Below are 15,773 nucleotides of genomic sequence, written 5' to 3' on the forward strand. Positions count from 1 at the left end.
AGAGGACCTGAGGAGTAGAAACCACATCTCCAAAACTCCAGTCTAGTGCATGTAACCACAAGACAATGCTCTTTGTGTCAATTCCTCATGATTATAGGCATGAAACTTAAACTTTATTAATCAATCAAAACTTTAATCTGAAAGGATTCCTTGGAATAGAAATTGAGGATGTGTCCATTTAGATGAAGGGTTCTATGCTTATTTGTTTTCTTGCTATCATCTCTATTTCCGAGATATTGATTAATATTAAATAGGTAGATATGCAGGTCTCTGTTCAAGTTTTCCTGCCTGCTGTATTTACAGTCTGTGCACCGCAAGAAGTTTCAGCAGACATTAACTGACTGCCATCAGGGTTTGTGGTTTCTTATTATGTTGGACAAGTTCAGAACCAGAATGTAAACTAGGGGACTAATTAAGCAGCCCAAAATCTTGCAAAATATATGTTCCAATGATCTAATCTCACTAGTATTGAGGGTGCAGGAGAGTGGGGAAAACATGAGCTCCTGAACTGCCTTACAGTGCACACTTGGAAATGGGTCAGAAACAGCTCTGGAAAACATCGGAGTGTTTCCTCTCTACCTCTAGGCTCTGGTTCATCCCCGCTGTCCCCCAGTCTTGTGAATAGAATAAGGAAGGCAAGCGCAGCCTAAATCAAAGACAACCTGTTTAATGCAAAGAGGCAAAGTAGAATAAGAACACAGATGGGACAGACAAGTGAGGCCTCAGTATTTTGAGGAATCTTATGTGTGAGTAAAAATGGTGTAGCAGTTTTGGGGCATTGTGTACAGCTTTTATGCCCTAAAAACCTAAGCCAACCTCTTTCCCTTCTCAGTACTGAAAAAACCCAGTAACATATTTTGTGGGATTTTTCTTACTGTTTTTTAATTTAAAATGGTTTCATTTTTGAAGTGTCATCAAAACATTTTGTTTGTTGAAATGTCTCAACCAGTTGGATAAAACAAATAAAACTGTTTGAAGGATTTTTCTGTCAAAAACTCAAACTTTGGCAAATTTCAACCAGCTCCACTTCCTCTGGTTAGAATTCAATGGCATTGATAGATTTGTAGGTTTTTGCAGACTGGACCAAATCCACTTAATTCTCCTTAACTGGTAGGGCTTTGCATGGATGGGTCAGCAGGTGTCAGACATAAGCCATTCTCTATTGCTGACAGAGGAAAGAAAGAGACAGCTTATGATGGGCATGTCTACACAGCATTTTGGAGCAAGCAGGAGTGAGCGGGGCTCATGCTACTGTTCTAAAAATAGCAGTATAGACAGCACTTGGAAGTTGTGATTTGGGCTCTGAAGCCCACCCCTCTCTCCCTGGGCTTATAGCTGCTTGGCCTTGTTGCTGAAGAATGAATGGGTGTCAGTGGCATTGAAGAGCTAAGTGGACTTGCTAGTCCTGTCAACACCTGTAAGAGTTGCTTGCCTAGATGGAAGCCCAAGAAGAGAAGGAGAAAGAAGGATCCTGATCAAACAATGTCAGAGCTGGTCTGATAGTTCCTGCCTTCTTTGGATTTTGTTTCATTTCTACTCGTGCATCCGTGTCTGTTCTTCTCTTTCTACTCCTAAATTAATTGGTGTAATAGTGGTAAATGGCTTGAATGAAGTGGGGTTTTCTCTCACTACACTGTGAAAGGATCATACAGCATATTAGTGTTTCCTGCATCCCCTATTGAGTAGAACAAATCAACATCTTGACATTAAAATAAACTGCATACAGAGTAAATTGAAGCCATCATATTACCCTAACTTTTAATCTAGTTAATGTATGGTCTAGACAGTATTTGGTCCTGCCATGAGGGCAGGGGACTGGACTCGATGACCTCTCGAGGTCCCTTCCAGTCCTAGAATCTATGAATCTATGGTGTGCTAAAAAGATAGGTGGAACATGGTTTGGCTAATGGAATGGTCCCAATCTTGTCCAGAGCAGCCCAGTGTCAAAGATATTTGTGCACTGGGATGCTAGCCCACACTGAAATTCTTCCGTGCTCTCAGGAACTTGGTCTCATTGGCTATCCAAGCAGAGGTACAAGCGCATGAAAGCCATGATTATCTAGGACCAAATTCTGACCTGTGTGGCATGGATGCAATGGGAGGAGGGGAAGGGGAAGTGCTGTAAACCTCCTCCTGCTAGTGATTTGCACATCTGCAGGCCAAGATACTTCTCTAGCACTGATGCATGAGAGGAGGTGACCTGCTAATTCATTCTTTGGGAAACCACGGGGAGCATAGTCTGATGATCAGAGGTGTGCCTATGTCCCTGTGATAGGGTGTTCAGACCCCACACTGGAGAGGAAGGGGTTAAGGAGCTGCTCTGGGCCCAGGCAGCTCCATCCTGCCATACCTCCAATGCATGCACAGATTGGAGGAGGAGCTCAGAAGGGGAGCAGAGTAGTTCACTTGCAGGGGATCAGTGCAGGTGAACAGACCTACGCTCTGAAGCTCTGCAAAAGGAGCACTGTGGGAGGTCCAGCTGCCAGGGCCCCTGAGTATTGGTTATACACCAGACCTGCTGAGGGGAAAAGGAAGAGGACTCAGGATGTTTCAAGGTCAGAGACTTATTCTTTGACATTTTCTTTTGTTTCCATGTCTTTGGTTTCCCTCTTGTGTGGGGAGGCCAGTAGGAAGCGATTCAAGGAAGCTGTCCAGGAGGCAGGACTTAGTTACCTACTTTTGGGCCCTCAGGGGCAGTGCCGGCTTTAAGCCGATTCTCCAGAATCAGGCCCCGCGCTTAAGAGGGCCCCGCTCCGGGGGTCTTCGGCGGCATTTTGGCGACGGGGGGTCCTTCGGTGCCGCGGAAGACCCAGAGCGGACCCTCCCGCTGCAAAGTGCTGCTGAAGCCCCTGACTGCTGCCGGGTATTGGAATCGGGCCCCGCGGGTCATAAAGCCGGCCCTGCTTAGGGGGAGGGTGGGCTCAGGTTAGACACCAAGTGTGAAAAATCGGGACAGGGGGTGGGGGTAATAGGAGCCTATATAAGAAAAATACCCCAAAATCGGGACTGTCCCTATAAAATTGGGACATCTGGTCACCCTAGCTCAGTTTCCACTACCCTCCTCCTGACAGGGCTGGAGACAAAAACTTATCTCTGATACTAGAGACTCAGGAATAGGAAGACCTGAGAGAGGCGGAGTGGGGAAGAGAGCGAGAGAGCGAGAGAGAGACCTGACTTTGGGCAGGAGAAGCCTGAAGCCCCTTGCCAGGCAGCAGAACTAGCATTTGTTGCATTTGTTGGATTCTTACCATTCCCCAGAAGGGGAGGATACAACTTGTGGCTCATCTGCAGGATCAAGATACAAAAGGGGACAGACCACTACAGGGTTGGAACCTCTTTCAATGGGAGTACCAAGACAGAAAAGCACTTGTCATACCCTCCTCTAACTAGTAGGTGGTGCCTCCAGGGAGCAGACCTCCTCACAGGCCCCCACAGCTACCTATGACCAGGCCATAGGGTGACTAGCTGTGTGTGGTCTGATATGACACAGCACAGGTTATTTTGAGTTACTCTGGGGGACAGGATCACAGCCTCCTGTCTGTATCTAGCAGCCAGAATAAAGAATCCTCTTTATATTCATCACAAGAGAGCTTTGTCTCTTCTCTTATCACAAGGGATATACACATCCTTTGCCACTTCAAGGGCTAAAGGAAAGATTTGGCCCTTAGCCCATCTAGAAACATTTCTGCACCAGTGATAAGAATCTTCATCTCTCCCTAGGTTACTGATAATCACTCTGTAGCAATCATCATCATCATTATTAAAGTGAGTCCTATCGTGTGAAATGTTAATATTTTGATAATACAATGGGGGGAGGAGAGTTCTGGTGGAAGAATGTTGTGAAAACTTTGCAAAACATGTTTTCCCATTTCAAACTACCCTGACTTTGTTGGTATCCAGTGCCCAACCCGCTTTTCCATCTCAGGTGCTAAAATAATATTGGGAACTAGCACAGTCCCATCAAAATATTATTTATTATTTGTTTCCGATAAGACCCACAATGTGCTAGGAGCTTTCCAGCTATAAAAGATGACATGTTCCTTGCCCCAAAGAGCTTTGTTCCAATACCAGCCTGGTTGCTGTGCCCTGGACTTGTATATGCTGCTTACACAATGTCTGAAGAATCTAATTACCAGAGCTGAGCTGCAAGGTTTTGTACTAAACGTGGAGATCCATACTGTCTTTATAAATAAAACTACCCCAGTCAAAAGCTATCCAATTACTGGTGAGGCTCAGGTTGAGCAGCTGATTAAATTCCCTTTGTCTTTTCCATCAGAGCTCACAAATGAAGAATGCCATGAAAGCTGGCCAGCTTGACAGCCACATTTAATTCCATGTTGCTCTCTGTTTGATCTCGAGTGACATGCAGCGTGGCTTGGCTGCCACACCAGATGAGTAGGATTGTGCTGTGACTGTCAGGTTTTTAGTATCGTAAGGAGATTTGCATTCTGCAACAGTCTGGACATTCCACTAGATTGAACTGGGGCCCTGGAGACTGAACTCTCCTCTCACTACTGAGTTGGATCCCTCCAGGTCATAGTCGGAGAATCATAGAATCATAGAATATCAGGATTGGAAGGGACCTCAGGAGGTCATCTAGTCCAACCCCCTGCTCAAAGCAGGACCAATCCCCAACTAAATCATCCAGACAAAGCATGGTTGGAGCAGCATGAGAGAAGCTTGCACTATTACTGCCCAAGATCTGTGGATAAACTGAGAACTTCGGATCTCTCAATCCAGCACTTTTCATGAGTGAAAAAATTGGATTTTGAAAATAACTTAGAGAGAAAGAGAGAATACACCCCAAGAAGTAGAGCTGGTCAGGAATTTTCCATCAATTATTTTTTTCAATGGGAAATGCACTGTCTGCAAAATCAGCTTCAAAATCCAAAGTTTGATTCCTTGAATTGAATTAAAATGATTAGTTTTGAGTCAATTCAACATTCAGTTACATCAGCTAATGGTCATGATGCCTTAATGGATTTGTAGATAAGGTGCCTCATGCCCCTATTGCGGTGGATCATGGGAGTCACATGACTACAAGTGCATCATGGGACATGTAGGGAGCCTGTCCCCCCAAAGGAGACCTTGTTCATTCCATGAAAAAAAATGAGATTTCAGTGTTTCATCTTGAATCAGGATGAAAACAAATGTTGAAATATTGAACTTTTAATGGGATTGAAATTCAGAGTTTTGCTCAGCTCTTTAAGAAGCCAGAACCTGCAAAACTACAATAATAACAAAAGTAAAGTCTTTGTAAGACAGTACAATCTCTGTGTGTCTCCTCTGTAATATGCTGGAGTAACCCTGAGAGCAAAATAGCTGCTGTCTTGGCACATGAGCATTTTTATCTCCAAAACATAAAGGTACAGTCAGGGACGGCTCCAGGCACCAGCGCAGCAAGCGCGTGCCTGGAGCGGCAAGCTGTGGGAAGCGGCCTACCAGTTGCTGTGAGGATGGCCTTTGACGGCGTGCCTGCGGGAGGTCCGCCGGTCCCGCGATTTCAATGGCAATTAGGTGGCAGGGACGCTGAAGGCGCGGCACTGGCGGACCTCCCGCAGGCATGCAGCCGAATCTGCGTGGTCAGCAGACCCCCTGCAGACATGCCGCTGAAAGCCGCCTGACTGCCGTGCTTGGGGTGGCAAAAACCATAGAGCCGGCCCTGGGTGCAGTAGACAGAAAACAGAGGCATCAGTTTGGTAGCTGCATACACCACATGTTTCTGGTATTTTCCACAATGGACTAGACTCTAAAGCATTTCTTTTCTTTATAGGTGTTGTCCTCTGTAAATCAGGATGACAGAATCTCCCTTTACACTCTTAACCATTTACAATAAGCTGGTTTGCCATGGCCTATGGAAGGGAGAAGTCAACATATACCGAGGAGGGAAGATGATTTCACACTTTCCCTTATAGCAGCTGGCACTGGCTGTAACGATCTTGCAGTTCATTAAATATCAAACCAGTGAATGAGAAAGGAATAAAACTTTAATAAAACAAACTGGAGAGCATCTCTGGTGAACTGCCACGCATAGCCATGTGCTGTTCCCAACCCCCATGTTCAGGGCACATCTCCAAATTCCTATGTTCATAATACTGTCCCTTATGAGGGAATATCTCTAAATTATAATATTCTACCATCATATCTCTACACTGGCCACTGTTGGAGAGAGTATACTGGAGTAAATGAGTCATAGGCCTGACCCAGTAGAACCGTTCCTGTTTTCATAAGCAGTGGCTGATTTGGGATTGTAGCGTAGGCACTTCTTGCCCTATTTTGGCTAGGTGACACACAACCATTGAGAGCATAGAGAGAAAGGAAAAAGAGAGCACCACATTCAAACTCAGGTCTTGCCTACCCTGTAGAACCTTACCACAGTAAAAAAAAATGCACCCCTTCAATGGATTGAAATGCACCTGTGGCCACACACAAAATTGCTTCATTCAATTGATGGGAGGAGGATAGTGGTAAGAAACATGATGAATATCTTTGAATTTTGTCAGGAAATTCCTCATTGATTGACTAATGCTGCAAAGCTCCTACCAGGACCATAAGCTGGGGGTGCAACTGTAGATTGCCAGCTGCAAGTAGCAGTTTCAGCCAGTTCACAATTAGTTGCGAGGGGTGTAGAGTGTTTCTAGATAGGGGGAGGTAATGGCTGGGCATTTCCAGGGGGAACTTTAAATGGGGATATTTTGGATGCCATTAAAAGGAGAAGATAGGAAAAGACTGGCTATTCATAACTGTATTGCCTGCTTATGACACCAAGAGGGGTCTTAGTTGAGGGATGTACTTCCAGGGAGAGGCTACTGAAGAGGAAATGGCTATATGAAGGGAAGCTTTCTAGGAAGCTGAGGAGAGCTGTGGTGGTTACTGGGCTTACAAACTTACCCTAATTGTGAACTCAACTGTAAAACCTATGTGAATGTTCATAAGATGTCATAATAACAAATGTTGATGGGAAAAGGTATGAAAGGGAGGCAGATAGACTGAGTCCAAACAAAAAGGCCTATTAATATAACTGGAGGACTGTGTTAAGATCATACTTGGTAAACAAGAGAACTATGGAACCAGAAATCTAAACCAAAATGGGTGTGTCAGAGACTAGGCCTAGTCGGTGGACAAAATAATGAGGGGATGGGCTATTCCGCCCACTATTGCCTTTGTGGGTCCTTAAAGACAGAGACTTTGGGAAGAAAAAATGGCTACTGGAGTGAGCTTCGCCATCATGGCTGCCACCTCCAAGATTTCATGGGACCTCAAACCTTTGTCATCCTAATCCTGGAAGATGTCCTGACCAGGCCAGAAAGAGGGAGCCAAATGACGTTGCCATCTCCACCAGCTTCAGCTAAATTCTGAATGCCACTTGGGATGTGAGACTGTCACCCCATTCCCCCCCCCCCCCCGCACACACACACATTGTATGTTCTTTTCTTTCCCAACCCTATTTCTCCTCTTTCCTATCCCTCCCCTTTTCCCTTCTGTCTAAGGAGAGTCTGGCTTAGTTGGCCAAGACTGTATATTTTGCCACAGAGCTGTAAACCTCTTACTAGAAAGCGGCAGCTAAGAGCAATGCCATAAACAGCCGATGCTGCTACGAGTTTGCAAGGTCTTGGAGTGCCTGATAAGATTGTGCTGTGCCTGTGTTTCTCCAACAGTGAGGCTGCAAGTGAGAGCCAATGCCAGAGACAGAAGCTGCATTTTCTCTCTTTGCTGATCCTCCCCCCTCACCCTTCTGTGTGTGTTTGTCTTCTGAGGAAACAGGATCATAATTTAACAGCAATAACAGCTGCAGCCCATGTCAAATAACTTCTCTTTCCCCCCAAAAAGGACAGTAATTACCATCTTGAATACCACCTAAAACATGGTCAAATAAATGTTTTTTTATCTCTCCAGCTCCAGGGGAAAGGGAATAAGGGATATTAAAATAAATGCCTTATTGAATACTCTACATTTCAGATGCTTTAACTGTTTTTCCTTTCCCCCTGCATCTTTAATAAAAGGTTAAAAGGATTTTTTAATGCTGTGTTTGCCATGGTACTAAGCAGGCTAAGATCTCCATATACCAAACCCTAAAGCTTGTTTAAAACTATTTAATGTTGGACCATGACTGGGTTATGTTAAAACCTTTGACCCATATATTCCATCTAAATTAATACAACACAGCTTAGATGGGACAGCCATGGGAGAACAAAGTGGGACATTTTACATGGGGAACTAAAGAAAGTTCTGTTGCCGAGGCAGCTCTCACCTTTTTAAACTAAGCTAAAATTTGCCCTACGCTCCTTAACGGTGTCCCTTTATAGTTACAAATATGAATCACCAATCTCCTCAGAGGTAGCTGGTTCTGTTGACTTTGTACCTTACAGGCAGGCAGGGGATGGAATTAGAGACACTCTCAGCCCATTCTCATTCATTTATTGCACTTACACTTTTAGTAAGTGTTCCATGTAAAGTACTGTACAAGCATAATTTTATTAGCTGGCTCCAGGCTGATCTAAAGTTATTCCCCATGTGCTAGTGGATTGGATTCTCTCAACAGACTTTGTTTCTCTAGATGAGTTTCAAAGCAGATTCGTTATCAAACATCTGTTGGGGCACTTTGAGTGTGATGTGGGTATTAGAATTAGGTCAGCATTGGAAAATCAGAGACAGATGTGCAAGTTGTTTTCCCCCCTTTGTTTTCTTAATGGAAAATGGATATTTCTATTTTCCTTAAACGGCAAGGTCATATCCCTTTGGTATATTTCTTTTCATCCTTGTTAGGACTAGGATTTGTTGTTGAGTTACTTTTCTTATAGGCAGATGGGATGGGACACTGCATAGCAGATGTTTATGGCATTGCTTGAATCAATAGGAGTGACTGCAGACTTTGTTTCCTAACTTGAGTCAGTTGTGAGATAGTATTAGAAGAAACTCTTGCTCTTTCCTTTATCAGCTTTGCTGAGGCTGATTTTACATGTCTATCCGACACTGGGAATGGGATTTTACTTTGTCTGCTGATTTATCATATGCAATAAAGGAAATGCTGAATGACCTATGACATATGGGGTCATTGATTTCTATTCCTGCTGCAAGTCAGAAGCAGAAAGAAGGCAGTAACCTACTGTACCATGCTAAGAAAGAGTTCCACAACCAGCTGTCCCTGGACCTTAAGATGATACTTCCAAGCAATACTCACATTAGAAAAGGTCCCCACTGATCCTTGAAGAATCTAATAAGGCCCAAGGAGACGTTCTTGGAGCTGGTATCATCAAGCACAAAAGAATCACAGAAGTCAGGGAGTCACACTGCCTTTAAGGTCATGCATGTATAGCTGACTATGTCCTACCCAATGCACAATTGTTCTGTTAGAGTTTTAGGTGAAGGTTTGCAAATTCCCACAAACATAGCTGGATTTTCCCCACGTGGAGAATTGCATGAAATCATCCAATTTTATTTTGCATCTATTATATACTTTTGTACTCTGACAACTTTGCTCTGGAGTTTTTCCACGTGTATTCAAAAGACATTTTGCCATTTGTGACTTTGTTTGGCAATTTTATCTAGAGTAAAAATGGCTGAATTTTACCAGCTGGAGAAACTTGACAATTTTTGCAAAATTCCAAAATTTGCGATGAGTAAGTATCATCCTTTCCCTCCAAGCCAGGCGGGCAGTTTTCCCTATGGAGGTAAGGGGAAGACTTGTGGTGTTTTCACCACACTAACTCCTCAAAATTAGACATTTTCTTCATGTCATTTTCAAATAAAAAACCACAGCTTTAGCCAAATGGCAATATTTGTTTTGCACACTTCATCCTACAGTCAACTGGAAATGGAACTTGGATTTGTTTGAGAGGGATAGAGGGAGTAGGTGTACTGGAATAAAACTGGAAGGCTATTCCAAATGGAGCCAGCTGCAAAGGAGAAGATTCCTGAAGCAGCAGCATATTAATTTACAATGGATCTTAGAAGAGAACATTAGAGTGAGATCCTCTCCCCTGTTTCATCCCCTTTATTGTAGGTAAAAGGGCTGAAGCAGTGTAAAATAGCTCTAAAGGCCACAGATCCAGCCCAGAGAAGAATTCTGTAGTGCAGGAACTATAGAAGACCACTATTATGCTACCTTCTGGTGACCCTTCATTAAGGTTGGTGTAGGGGAGGGATCGCTCAGTGGTTTAAGCATTGGCTTGCTAAACCCAGGGTTGTGAGTTCAATCCTTAAGAGGGTCATTTAGGGAACTGGGGTAAAAATCTGTCTAGGGATTAGTCCTGCTTTGAGCAGGGGGTTAGACTAGATGACCTCCTGAGGTCCCTTCCAACCCTGATATTCTATGATTCTATAAGACTGAAGCGGGACATGAAGGGTATCTTGGGGGTCGGGGGCAGCCACAGCATGTAGTATGGCAATGATTCAGAGCCATGCTGCCATTTAAGCACAGCCAGGGACTGGCTGCTGCAACTCCAGCAGAACCTTGCTGGGGAGAGGTCGTCGTGGAGCAGCTCAGGTTGGGAAGGTGCAAAGGAACTTAAATTCATCTTTAGTCCCATATTCCCCATGGGCTGCAAGTTTTGACTCTACTTTTCAAAGGTACAGCACAGACTCTCACCCCTAGATTGGATGGTCTTTCTGCCTTATGACAATTCTGGTGTTTCTTTCAGCAAACCAACCTTAAGCACATGTTCAAGTCCCATTGTCTTTTATGGGACTTTGGCATATCATTAACTTTAACTATGTGCTTAAGTGCTTTGCCGAATTGGGGCTTTTGAATTTATTTTTCCATTTGAATGTATTGGATCAATATTTTTAGAGCCCTGGTAATTAACTTTCTAACCCCTGATACTGAAAACATTTTCCAAAAATCAGTATCTTAATAAAAATATATAACTCACTAATTACCAAACTAGATCATCAAAACCTTTTGTTTGAAATCTGTATCACTTAATGAAACACTTTAATGATATAAGTTCGGTCAACTTTAAGCATAATTTAAAGTACACCTGAGACTAACCCATTTTTCACCTTTTGAACATCTTCCAAGTTCCCTATGACTTGTATTAATATGGTAAATAAAGTACTGAATAAAATGAGACATCTACTAAGACAGTGATTAAAATTCTCAGGGCCAGATCCTCAGCTGCTGTGTAATGATGCAGCTCTAAATGACTTCAATGGATTTACACGTCCTGAACATTTTTACCCAGAACATTTTATTATTCTACAACAATTTCACTCCTGTTATTAGTAGTTGTTGGCCTACCGGAAACAAATAATGACAACGTGGAGGAGAGCAGATCCTGTCTTTGAGCAGGTGACCCTTGCAATTCAATTGACAGTGACGTCCTACAGGGCAGTGATGAGTAAAGCATGAGTATATTGTTTGTTCTGAAATGTCATGAAACAGAAAGCCCTTTTCCGGTACCTTGTGTTCAGCTGTACTCTTTATTATGTTGATTTAATTACAGCAAAAAGTGATTGGGAAGTATTTTTAAGAAAAATTAGTCTCCCGTTGTCAGCTGTCATTGAGATGGATGGAACTCAGCTGTATTGTTGAGGCACAAGCGGCACGCTGGTGGCTAAGACAATAGGCTGCATAATTTTAAATTGTATCAAGGAGGACCTATTATTTAGGGCTCTTTATTACTGTCAGTGTCACAACATCCTGCATTATTCAAACAGAGCATTGCTTCCATCAGTCAGTCTCTCCTTTGCTGTCAAAGATGCAAATACAGGTTCGCATTGCTTAAAGGAAACTTGTAATATAAAAGAGGGGGGAGAAAGATGTCAGGAAAAGTTAAATGATATAGGATACAAATCCTGAGGGGGAAGAGAGATCAGAGCTATGAATTTTCTTATTTGCTACATAGTGACAGAGAAGGGGGAAGAAAGTTTCCTTTTAGGAAGTAAAGGGGAGTTTGCATACGTGTCATCTCGGTATAAAAACAGGATGTTAAAAAAGCTGGAAGACTGAAGAGACTGAAGGAGAAAATGTTTGTATGCACAGGACTGTGGGCTGGATTTTGACAATGGAGTCAAATCAAAATGGTCTGGCTGCGACAGATGAAAGCAAATGATATGGTCATTGACCATTTTTAACCATGCAGTTGGAGGGACCACTTCTCTCTCTCTCTGCTCCCTGCTACACTGGTTATTCTCATTGGGGAAACTTCAGCTAAAGTTCCTATGGCTGAAATCCTGGCCCCAGTGATGTTAACAGCAAAGCTCCCATTACCTTCACCATAGGATTCAAGTCAGAAGGGTCAGGCAGGACTTTTGGTTAGTGAGCAAAGTTCCATAGGAAATAGGACTGAGACCATCATCACCTGTAGAGTGCCCTGGAAGATTTTCCTGTCTAAACACATTTGCCTAAAAAACCCTCTCATTGTAAGATACCTGAGTTAGAAGAAATTAACCACAAGGCCCTGTGACTGTAAGAAAGCATTTTAAAAAGAGAGAATTCAGGAAAGTTCTGCATTCTACTTAATGATGCATTTTCAGATCCCATTTGTGGATCCCTTATTCCCGTTGATGGGTATTTATTGGCAGGAGCAGTTCCTACATGGTCACCATTGAATGAGAGGGTTTCACAAATCCACCCTTCATCTTGTGAGGCATTTAGATATACAGTGAGCAAGACAGAGGGGCTGGAGGTGAGGGGCTGATATTGAGCAATTCACTGACAGATTTTTGTTGTTGTACTTGTCATTGCATTAGTTGAGTACCATTTTTATTGGCTATCTCTATATCGCTCAGTATTGTATTTTAAATAATGAAATCTCAGTGAAAAGCCTGTTCCTGGAAGATTTCCAGTCCAGTTCTGCAAACCCCAGAGGTTTGGACAAGCATGGCACAGCATCTGAACTTTTAGATGTTGCCTCAGTGAACCCACCTATTGCTGCACTCACCTGCCACTGCATCCTCTTGAAATAAGGAGTTTATTGCTTTTCAGCTGTTGTAAGCGCTTCCTCCGCCCCAAGCAAGGGAAGGGAATTGATTAAAAAAGGACCAAAGGGCTGAGGTTCAATATATATGTTATGGCAGGCTGGCAGCAGAACAGTCTGAAGCATGAATGACACTCTGGTGTCATTAGAACACAGATTGTCCATCTCCTTCAACCAGCATCACTCACCATTTGTATCATTAACCGCCTCTCCCTCCCCCCTCCCACCTCCCCACACTTCCTGGGAAGGATAGAAGCAAAAGCCCCTAAGACCTGTGAGATATGAGCTTTGTAGTATAATTGAAAACAGATGCAAAAAGGAGAAAGAAAATGCTCTTAGAATTCTTAAAACCAAGGAAAATAAAGATGTGCTCATGTTCCTTATCAGTGAATGTTCTTTATAGTTCACCTTCCTTCCATCAGAGGAGGAGGAGCAGTGGCTGGTTTACCTCTTGATTGGTTCAAGTTTTGCAAAGCATTTTCCATTGCCCTGGGTTTGGAGGATACGTCTCTCTTGTCCCATCATATGGCCAAACTATTCTGCAATTAGTCCTCCCTTGTCCATGTGTCTCAGATGTCTACAGAGCCAGATACATACACACCACCTTCTGCATCAAACCCCTGGCTCTCTACTCTCTGCTCTTCCTTCTCTTACTGCTGACTTTCCCTGCCCCTCCAACAATGCCGGACTTGGATTGCCTGCTCCCACAGTTGCCTACAGTCACTCTTATTTCCTTCTTTTGTCCAATTAATTAGAGCTGGTCAAGATTTTGAAAAAATGTAAAACAATAAACTTTCACCCTTTGATCCTCCTCTGCTTATTAGCACTAGGCCAGCCCCACCCCACACCTATCTGCCAACTGATACAGAGATATGGCTTTTGGAAATCACATCAATGGAGTGATGCATCTAGGAGGCTGGCAGGTGAAGGGATAAATTGGGAGAATGAAGGAAGAGAGGGGAAAGGGTTGGTGGCATTGAGGGTGGGAGGAAAAGGATGGTGAGCCTACACGTTCAGTCCCCAGCAAAATCATGGAGCAGGTCCTCAAGGAATCCATTTTGAACACTTGGAGGAGATGAAGGTGATCAGGAACAGTCAACATGGATTCACCAGAGGCAAGTCATGCCTGACCAACCCGTTTGCCTTCTATGATGAGATAACTGGCTCTGTGGATATGGGGAAAGTGGTGGATGTGCTATATCTTGACTTTAGCAAAGCTTTTGATACAGTCTCCCACAGGACCTGGGGATTACAGTGGACGAGAAGCTGGATATGAATCAGCAGTGTGCCCTCGTTGCCAAGAAGGCTAATGGCATATTGGGCTGCATTAGTAGGAGCATTGTCAGCAGATCGAGGGAAGTGATTATTCCCCTCTATTTGGCACTGGTGAGGCCACACCTGGGGTATTGCGTCCAGTTTTGGTCCCCTCACTACAGAAAGGATGTGGACAAATTGGAGAGAATCCAGTGGAGGGCAATGAAAATGATTAGGGGGCTAGGGCACATGACTTATGAGGAGAGGTGGAGGGAACTGGGGTTATTTAGTCTGCAGAAGAGAAGAGTGAGGGTGGATTTGATAGCAGCCTTCAACTATCTGAAGGGGGGTTCCAAAGATGATGGAGCTAGGCTGTTCTCAGAGGTGGCAGATGACAGAACAAGAAGCAATGGTCTCAAGTTGCAGTGGGGGAGGTCTAGGTTGGATATTAGGAAACATTATTTCACTAGGAGGTTGGTGAAGCACTGGAATGGATTACATAGGGAGGTGGTGGAATCTCCATCCTTGGAGGTTTTTAAGGCCCACCTTGATAAAGCCTTGGCTGGGATGATTTAGTTGGTGTTGGTCCTGCTTTCAGCAGGGGATTGGACTAGATGACCTCCTGAGGTCTCTTCCAACCCTAATCTTCTATGATTCTATGATTGCAACTAGAGCTGGTTGGAGTTTGGCATTTTCATCCTGCAGGAAATTCTGAAGATTTTTGAAATTTGGTTCCATCCCAAATTGGGATGAAAAGATGAAATCTCAGAATTTATTTTATTTCAAAAATATTTCATTTTGACCTTATTGATAAAATTGAAGTGTTTTGTATACACATTTTGACTTTATCGTTTTAGCTATACTAATCTAGTCTAAATGAAATGTTTTAGTCTTATAAAAACATCATGATAATTTCCCAGAACATTTTTGACAGAATCAATACATTCCCATTAAACATTTTGATTTCATCAAATCAACATGTTCCCACAGAAAACTGTTCTGTTGGAAAGTTTTTGACCAGCTCTTCTTGTAACTGGTCTCTTATGATGTTCCCATCTCTCACCTGCCCTCAAACCTCTTCTCTTCCAGCAATATCAACCTTCTTTGTTCCCAACTTCTATGTCTGTTTGTGTTTCACACAACTGGGAAGCACAGAAAATTCTCCCAATCCCAGATCACCCATCTAAAATACCTGGGGTTGGTGCAGGGACAAGGATTTAGTCTGACAGGAATAAATTCCACATCATAATGGCTTCTGCCTTCCTCTCTTGCAGATTTCTCCCTCACTCCCTCACAACTGTGTTCCATTTATCTAGAGGTGACTTCCTGTTGCTTCCTCGTAGACAGGAGATTTACAAACTTTTGAAAATGTACATTAATTGTCTCAATCTCAATTGTACTGTAATAGCTTTGAGTGTTGCGTCAAATTAAGATCCCCATTTATGAACATGAGCTATGTAATACGATGTAAGTTATATATTGCCATTCCCATGGGTTTAGATGCTCACATGGAGTTTTAGGATCACAGTGCATCTGGGACTAATTTTAAAGGACATGTTGATAAATTGATGCTAAACCTCTGTCATTCCTTCAACTGTA

The sequence above is a fragment of the Malaclemys terrapin genome, chromosome 4, assembly GCF_027887155.1.
Source record: "Malaclemys terrapin pileata isolate rMalTer1 chromosome 4, rMalTer1.hap1, whole genome shotgun sequence".
Lineage (NCBI taxonomy): Eukaryota > Metazoa > Chordata > Testudines > Emydidae > Malaclemys > Malaclemys terrapin.